The 9719-nt window shown below is 39.1% G+C and overlaps 1 pseudogene; it reads left to right on the top strand.

Annotated features, from left to right (window-relative positions):
- Positions 1-286: 286 nt before the first annotated feature.
- On the top strand, positions 287-1261 carry LOC104408012 (annotated as a pseudogene).
- The last annotated feature ends 8458 nt before the right edge of the window (positions 1262-9719 follow it).

The raw sequence follows: 9719 nt of genomic DNA, 5'->3' as shown, positions 1-9719 counted from the left end.
ATCTAATTTCAAAATTCAGGATTCTCTGACAAATTGACAGAAGGGAGCCTACACTAGAATACATTTATGCTAAATATAGAACAGTCTCTTTATCTGTTCCTTTCAGAGTGCAAGTTGTTACTTTGAATTCATGGTTCCTTAACATGAACATTTTAAAAGTTGCTGTCTGTGAATCTGGTTTAAATATCTACAAACACATCCTTTTTACCAAATAAATCTGACTCTGTCTTTTTCCATCTTCCCTACAGTAATTGCTTAGAAATGATTGTCATATAAGGACTTGGCTATGGCAAACAGGAAACATCAAAGCACTACTGCCAGCATGCTGGATCACAGAGCAAGAGCTTGCCCTACTTCATCTCACAACAGGGAACCTGAAAGCGAAGAAAGTGACCTTCCTATTGAAGATTATGCAGCAAAAGAGGCAGAGCTAGCAACTGTCAGAGCAGGTAGTCCTACACCTGTAGAACATGAGTGCAATGATCATAGTGCAGATGGTGATTCCAGCTCTGACTATGTGAATAACACCTCTGAGGAGGAGGACTATGATGAAGGCTTGCCAGAAGAGGAGGAGGGGATCACATACTACATTAGATACTGTCCAGAGGATGACAGCTACCTAGAAGGAATGGATTGCAATGGGGAGGAGTATGCTCCCCATGAGGAACACCATGTTGAAACAGATGAATGTCAGGAAGCTGTAGAAGAATGGGCTGAAGCTAAAATTCAGCACCAAGATGAAAATGAGGTGACGGACAGGCAAGAGTGGCAGGACAGTCAAGATAATGGCGTTCAGATTTTGGAAGATGAAACGTCATCTTTGGAGATTCAAGATCAAGAAGAAAACATACAGTATTGTCAAAGTGAAGGTGGCTATCAGGACTATTACCCAGCAGAGGCTAATGGAAACTCACAGGGAATATCACCATATCATTCTAGAAAAGAAGATGCAGAGCTGGAAGAGCAGGAAGAGGACATTGACCAGATTGTAGCAGAAATCAAAATGAGTATGAGCATGAGCAGTATTAACAGTACAACAGAAATGAGTCCAGAGCACACTGGGGCTGAAAACATGGCACATGACTATAAAGAGACTTGTTCAAAGGGAGAAGCTGTTCACAGTGCTAACAGGCATGAGGGGAGGCCAAAATCACTGAATATCCCATCTGCTTCTAAGCACAGTGGAGATATGCCTCGAGGTTTTAAAGCAAAGTCAAGAACCCCAGAGGACAGACAGAAGTGGCCACAAGAGCAGGTATGAGGTTCTCTGTTGAAGCAGACTATCAGAGGCATTATGCAAATGTTGTTATTCTAAACAGAATTAGGGAGGAATATTTTTACTTTTTTTACTCTGTATTCCACTCACAGCTACATAATCACATTGTATGTTCAGAAAAAGGTGGTTAATGCAGGCAGTTTAGGTGGAGAACTGGGGAAGAGGTTTTGCACAGGGAACAGACAATTCTAAGTAAAATAAGGTATGCCAGATGCAAGGAGCAGAACTAGTTTACTTGTGCTCTTATTCTGTAGTGACACACTAGATAAACTTAAAACTGGGGTCAGCATTGAAATAGTCAAAAGTAGGGGTTTTTTCCTCATTAAGGGTTCCTGCTCCATTGCCTTAGTGGGTTTTAATTTCTTTTTGTTTTCAGTAGAACATATGCCAAGGCTAGATACTGCATGTTAAAAACAACTGCAACAGGTGCCTGCATATTGCTGTGGTTTTGTACTAGCTGATCATATCTTGACCTTGGCAAGAAGGAAGAAATACTTATTACATTTGAGAGGTGTAAGTTTCCTGTTTCAGCTTTGTCAAATCTGTAAATACTGTGATTTTCAATAGTCAAGTGCCCCACTGTTAAACAGTTTAATCTAATGATTCAATTAAGAACAGACATTAAAATCTCAGTTCCTCTGAAAAACAGTAAAAGGAAATAAAATGTTGAAGCATACGCTGTTGAAATAACCAGACCTTTACTGTAACTGTGAATAAAAAAAAATCCTAGGGGATATTTTCAGATTTCTCATATCTACAGCAAGTTTTTAATATTAATTTCTATATTGTATTTCCAGAAGTACAGTTAGAACCAAGTTGTGTAGCTTAAAATATTCTGTGCCTTACTGCCGGCATAAAAGTTCTAGGTTCTAGTTAGTGTGAATAAGCTTGATGATCTTGAATGGTTTGAATAGTTGGTAGGTATAGGTTAGGAACAGAGAAATGTTGTTAGCATGTTTTAGACTAGTGGTGGTCTTTCTGGCACAGTACACCAGCAGCTGCCATTGGGAGTGTTGCTGATTTTAAGGTTTGTAAACATTTGCAGAACAAAAGAGAAGAGCTCTTGAACGAGAAAGTGAATTCTTCTATATGCTTGACTAAGAAATGGCTGTGTTTGGTTTTGGTTTTTTTTTTCCTGGATGATTGCTAATTCAAAACAATTCAAAACAGACTTTAATTTCAACATCTTTTAGTACTCCTTATTTAGCAGAGGTTAAGCTGAACTGCATTGTACCTTTATCATTATTGCCAGACTGCTAACAACTGGGGGTTTTGTAACCCCAAGATATTAATATAACTGCCACTGGTACGAAAACAGGCAAAAGGGACCTAAATATTTGTGAATTGCCTGTCTGACCTTTAATTGTTACTTCCAGGCAGTCTTGGGCCATGTCTTTTAATAACACAGGAAGTGTTGCTGTGATAGGTAGCCACTGGCTGGCATGTAGCCATTGAGTTTCTACGATCACTCTTCATAAAACCCACAAAACTATTGTCTGATGGATAGAGCATTGAAACAATACACAGTGTTTCATTCCTTCCATATTTGAAGAGAGAAAGTAGAGATAGCCAGAGATACAGCAGTATAGGCAACCATTTCAGTTCAGCAAAAAGGTACAAATAAACTGGATGACAAGACATGCATTTGATTTGTAAGAAAGGAGACAGGGCAAAGCTGCTGTGGGCATCTTCACTGAAGAGCACATTGACCTCCAAGACATAAAGGTGTGAATTAGCATTTCTTCTGGATATACAGAGGCTCTCAAGGAGATATGAAGAGATTTTCCCCTCCCCTCACCCCAAACCTCCAGGGATATAAAAGGATGATTAAAAAGCAAGTAATCTTTGGCAACCATGACTTGAATTTGTTTTCATAATAAGACTGGTCTTGCTGTGTTCTGTTCACCTACTGCAGGTTGCTTATCCTCCACTTTATCTAAAAATGAGGCTCATTGTGTGGGGATTAGAATAGGACCACAATATGCATTTCTGCCAAAGTAAATTTTCTACACGTCCTTACACATCCTTAACACGAGGTGTGGATGGACCTTTAACATAGAGATTGGACCTTATAGCATTTAGATAAAGCATGGGATTTTCTTCTGGGGCATTCATTTCTTTTAATATCTACTATAAAATATCTAAGGGATGGATACAATTAGGTTACTGTCTAAATGAACCTGTATCTCCTGTGTGAAACAGTCATTATTTTAAACACAATAATTAAAGTTCTTGCATAGCGAAAGGAGAAAAACCCAAGGCCAAGCATTATTCGCAGAGAATTTGCTTGGAAGATCCTTTATCTTTTCACCTTGGTAGAAGACTGCAGTTATTGTAAGCATGTATCACACAGTACAAACTATCACGGTGACAGCGATGACACAGAAGCATACATATTGAATATAGAACACTTTTTGGCCCCAATTCTCTAAGTAAATGTAGATTGAAATGCTTTGAAGTTAAACCAAGATACTATGTGTATATCATTTTTGTAAACAATAAGCAAACAGGAATGTGCATTTTGTGGGTTTGTGCACATACTATGTGCTGTCCTTAGGTTTTTTCTTATTCCTGCTCCTCTCCTCCTTTCCTACCTCCCATAGGGGGTAATACCACTGCAGAAGATTTCAGGTTAGTTAACAGTAATTGATACACAGAAACATTTTTACATACCTGTAAAAATACATAGTTACTGATTATTAGCCCATGATAAATGCTAGCAATCATCTTGCATACCAAATGTTAAATAACCAGTAGACAAACACTATTTTAAAGGTTCTAGTTGCTAGATTTGCTTTCAGCAATTAATTATCAGAGAACAGTAGTCACTTCTAAGACAGACCCTAACAACCTACAGAGGATGGAAAACACAGCAAACATTACTTTCGGTGCAGGTCAGTCCCCAAGACTTAAATATACATTCTAACCCTTGAAAACTCTGGGGATATTTGAGCATGCTTCTATGAACCTTTACTTGTAAATACCTCTAGGGAAGTGCAGAAGATCTGCACTAGTCAAGCCCAAGGGAGACCTGGAATATATTTAGAGTGTGTATTTATTCTAACACACTGCTTAGCACAACTTTTATTTCTTGCAGGTTTTCCATGCTTACATTATTTAAGAAAGGTTTTACATCTAGGAAGTTGAAATTGACGATTTTGGGCATTTTATGACACAACTCAAAATTAACAGCTTCCTCAAGCCAGGAGTTTCCCCTACCCCCAATTTGACATCATCATCTCAGACTGAGCCAATTGCTAATTTATCTAACACATGAATTTGTAAGCAAAAAATGTCTTCATTTTATATGTTTCAGCTTCATGCAGAGAAGTGGTCAGACAACCTATTGATGCAATTCCACTGAACTATCACAGTTTTTATTGTAAAATAAACATGAATTAAGTGACTTAGGTATATCTTTGAGTAGAGCAAGGAGGAAGAGGAACTGAGTGGCTCATTCAACCGACGATGCGTACAGTATGACCAAAAATGTAAAACTGATGTGGTGTTCCTGTGCAAAAGTAGTTACTGTTGACTTGAAGTCTTTTTTTCTTTTTGGAATGCTGTTACATTTTCACAGCTTAAGTTTATCTAGAACATTGTTGGTTTAACACACTAACCATCAACCTAGGAACAAGTTTACTAGGTGAAAAATGAGAGTACTTTCCTGTTGCAGATGGGTGTTTGTACTGCTGAAAATAGGAACAAGGTTTTTGTCTAAACCAAGCTTGAACCACAAAAACCTCATCTCCGGATCCGTTCACTGCAATGTATCCTGTCCCGCTTCCTTTCCACACAAAGGAGTATGGTGTCAGGCAGCCCCAGGCCCATCTCACAGCTCCCTGACAGCATTTTGAACTCCAGTTTCTCCTATTGCACCCATAAAATATCTGCAGACGATGGCATTTGCCTGTTACTTTACTAAGTTAATGCTAACTCTTGGGGTCAGGTAGCATAATTAAAGAACAGTAGAAGCAGTCAAGAAAATGTTAGCAAAATGTTGGACAGCAGCTGAAATAATACCAATGGTAGATGGCTTTTGCATTAATGGAATAGATAATGAAGTAGTTACTTCTCTCTGGAATCTCATATGTGGTAGTTTACTCCTTTCATCCCAGCTGGAGTCATGCTTTTATGAAATACTGGCACTGGCATGGCCTGGGTGCTACTTTTGATGAGCAGGGACCAAAGATGACTATGAGCACTGACCATCTAATCAGTCCTTTGTTCTTCATGTCTCATCTACTTAGATTTCAGACTTCAGACTCCTGAGTATGCATATTGTCTCCTACCCTATTGAAACAGATCTATTTACCAGCAATAAAAGGTGAAGTTTAACAGCACCAACACCCTACCTTAACTTATACCCTTTTGAAGAAACAGGGATTTGCCATTATCGCCATTAATAAGGTCCTTAGAGGGAGGTCTACTTTTTAATGCTGCTGCCTGTGACACATGAATCCTATTGCTCTCATTTTTCAATTCAGTTCTCAGTTTGTACATTTGAGAACATTACCAAATACACTCATATGAACTTCCCTGGTAGGTACCCCACGAGCTTGTGCAGTATTAGTCTCATTTCACAACTTTCATATAGACTATATACCGTTACACTTTTCAACATGGACATTCGGAGACAGATAAATGCCACTAACAAAAAATTTGTGAAAAAAAAAAAAATTCTACAGTCTTTCTTCTCTGTTTTTTCTCCTAACAGCTTTGCACACATCATTGTTGCCACTGTGTTTTCTTTACCTGTATTTGTAGAGCTCAGTATTGACAAAAACATTTGAGGTTTACTCCCTTCTGTTGGCACAGGCACAGTGCTTTTCTGCTGTAAAAAGCCCAAATACCTAAAAAGATCTCAGCCTTAGGACAGTCTGAAGCAGCCAAGGTGATAGCCATTTAAGAAAACCTATCTCTTAGGAATGTCTTACTAGAATTCAGTCCGAGTATTATGGGATGCATTTGATGGAATTTGTGGAAAACACAAGAGTGTAAATAAAGAGTACTATGAAAGCTTGCTGCATTCTACTATGTGTTCTAGACAGCTGTGGGGCAGAAATACTAAAAGGCTGTTACTGAGTGACAGTTCCCAAACTTCACAAGTGTAAGTACTTACTGAAAAGTGCTGAACAGCCCAAACGTTCTCAAACAAAACCAGTTTCTCTGTGCTAACTGGCACAGTCGTGGCTTTTTATCAAATAAACTCCTGACACCAGGAGACAGCAAAATCAATGCCTTTTACCTAACAGTGCATTAGAGAGAGTGTTCTCTAGGAATTTTAAAGCAGAAGGCAGCATGCACTTCAAATTACATCCACATAAAACCACACCATTCAGCATAGCCATTTCTCAAAAATATCTTATTACAGCTGGTTCCCAATTGTAAATATATGCAAGGACAAAAAAAACCATTAGCTCTTTAAGATTATAAAGATAAATTAGTGATTGTTTTAATGTTTCTGGAAATTAGATACAGTATTGAAAGTCTTTTGTGGAATGCTTAAATCCCTAAACTTTGAATACTTCTCTTTTCATAACACCAGTTCTGCACTCTAGTTTGACTTGCTTACTTGGAGCTACTTCTTTGTGCAAATATTTTCCTCTTAACAACTGACACATTCTAGCAGCACCTCTAAATTAGCACAAAAGTAACGGAATCTTTGGAGAGAATAGAGTGTGAAATCTGGCCTTTTTTTTTTCTGCGATCAAAATCAGAAATCCTTCAGCTAGCCCAGAACTGCCTCATTCAGATTCTGTATTTGTAAGTGCATCCTGCTGGGTCAAATTGCTCTTACCGACAACAACGTTACTGATGTTACAATACCTAATGCAGCAGCTCAGTAAGAGAACATTGAGCCATTCCCACTACACATCACCAGCATCTACAGAAGTTATTTCAGTCACATAGTTTAGTAGGACTAGTACCACCATAATAGACTTGTTACCATCTCCTGATTCAAAAAGATGTTTTGGATGCATCTTGAAGAGTTTCTATAAACCTAGTGGTGTTTAAAGATCAGGAGGACACATGGCCAAACAATAAACTGCCTTCAGAAACCAACGGAGGATAACAGAAGTTGAAACTAGAAACTGAAGTTTTGTCCTTAACTGGTGAACACAACAATAGCCATCTGTTTTACCTTTGTTCCAGAGAGAGACAACAAACCTGGGTGAAAGGTCAAATAGGTCCTTTGGTTTACTTGTACAACAGGTAACTTAATAATCTAATCTACTTAGCACAAAATATCTCTTTTCCAAGAAGCTTCGTAGGCTTTAAGATGACTTTCAAACTACTAAGCCAGTACATTGGTTTCTCAGCACATTATTTGATAATATTTGAATAGCATTGCTAGTAAAGAGATTGGCAGGTGTGGGTCACAAGCCTCATTGTTCAAATGTTTAAACATAGTAATAAAGCCTTACCACACCTCTGAGCTGCATTCAGTGCTTGCTTACCAACTCTTTACCAAAAGGATTAACAACTCCGAAAATGCTCATGTTTCATTTCTCTCTCAGACAAATTATACGTCCAGATAATTCAAGAAAAGGACTAACCTGCTGTTTTCCAGCAGAATGTTCTCCACTAGGCAAGGGCTTCATCAGAGCTCAGCACCATCACAGCATTTGGGACCACAAGTAGCACCTTTGAGGAGAACCATCTTGCTGAGATGAGCTTTTGACTGAAAAGCTAAACAGCTTACACTGGAGTAAACAGCTAGTAGAGTTAAAAGATAGAAAGAACTCAGCCCTTTCCAGACCTTACCTCCAGCTTAGAGGAGCTTTGTGCTCGCCGAAGGAGTGGTTATAAAGGGAGGCGCAGGTGGCCCCAGGGCAGCAATCGGCTATCAGGACCAGGCCAGCTGGGGCAGCAGCTGCAGCCTGCTTTCTGAAAGATGTGCACAGATGCCTCAGCAACCTTGAATAGATAGAGGCTGATTTTCCTCTCAGCCTAAAGCTGGCATTTTCTGGTGCCTCACATTCCTTCACACGATGATGGACACTGCCACTGTACTTGCTCAGAGGCAAAAGTATTAAAAACACTACACTTTTAATATTTAAATATTTTTACATCTTTCCTCTGCAGAACCTGCTCTCTTATCAGATTCTTACCCTAGGATAAGAGACTTTTAATACAGCTATGCCTCTGTGTTAGTGTGCAGCCAATTCCAGACTTCTGGCTTAGCTTTAGATCCTATTCTAGACTGCAAGTCAGCATATAAAGTATTTATAATACCTTATAAGTGTTTCCTTTAAATGTGCTTTTTCTAGCTATCATAACATTTGAAAGAAAAATACTGCTCCAAATTAGTTTAGCCATGCAATAGAATGAGATTTGTCTTGTCTCAAACAGAAAAGCATTTATAAGCAGGATATGGTGAGCTGCTTAGCTAGTACAGCCATGTAAACAGGGCACTAGTCAATGGGTTCCCAAGCTTTGGTGCTCTATGTATCTTTTACATAGTCTTTTATTTCCTAAAATCCTTGCTTTGTGTATGTAGTCTTACATGTAAGCTAATGGCTTACTGAGCTAATAGCTCTAATGTGCCTGCTTCGTTAGCAGTTTTTGTTCAGCTGACTAAATATTACTCATAGGGAATAATGTGTTTAGTGATGAACATGCAAACTTTCCTTGTTTGCAGCTACATACTGCATTTGAAAGTCAGAAGACAAGGAGTTATGTTCACATGTAGCATTCAGGCTGACCCTTTGGCAAAGTACTGGCTCAGTGTTTTCCATTTGCACAATTGTTGTTGCAAGTTCTTACTTGTGAAGCCTTACAATGATGCTGGCATTTAGGCACTCTTTTTTATACATTATTGGGAAACTGAGACAAAAGGAAAGTGAAATATCCTAAACCATAAAAACTTGTTCCAGAAATCACCTTAGTTTTCTGGATTTCTAACACTAAAAACTCTTGAGTCATGAAAACTTCACTTTTTTTGGTGTGTATGGGACATGGGTGCTCCCTGTGCTGGGTGCTGCTGTTCTATGGCTTTTGTCAGGTCTGGAGAAGAAATTCTGCCCCTGAAGATATTGAACTTAACAGAAAAAGTGTTCTGTAGTTTGAAAGACATAGTATTTTCCTTGTGTAAGGTATTTCTCCTCTCATATTTCTTCAGAAGCCTGAAGCTCTGCTGCCAGCATCCTGTACATTTGCTTGGCCCAAAGGGAAGGAGATGCCACGAGGTTGTAGTGAGGTGGGGGTTGGTCTCTTTTCCCAAGTAGCAAGTGATAGCACAAGAGGTAAGGGCCTCAAGCTGTGCCAGGGAGGTTTAGGTTGGATATTAGGAAACATTTCTTCACTGAAAGGGTGCTCAGGCATTGGAACAGGCTGCCCAGGGCAGTGGTGGAGTCACTGTCCCTGGAAGCGCTCAAAAACGTGTAGACAAGGCCCTTAGTGATATGCTTTAATGGTGGACTTGGCAGTCCTGGGGTAA

The sequence above is a fragment of the Nestor notabilis genome, unplaced genomic scaffold (assembly GCF_000696875.1).
Source record: "Nestor notabilis isolate BGI_N333 unplaced genomic scaffold, ASM69687v1 scaffold26726, whole genome shotgun sequence".
Taxonomy (NCBI): Eukaryota; Metazoa; Chordata; class Aves; order Psittaciformes; family Psittacidae; genus Nestor; species Nestor notabilis.
Note: the sequence above shows the minus strand (reverse complement) of the source record. Positions and strands in the feature narration are given on the sequence as shown.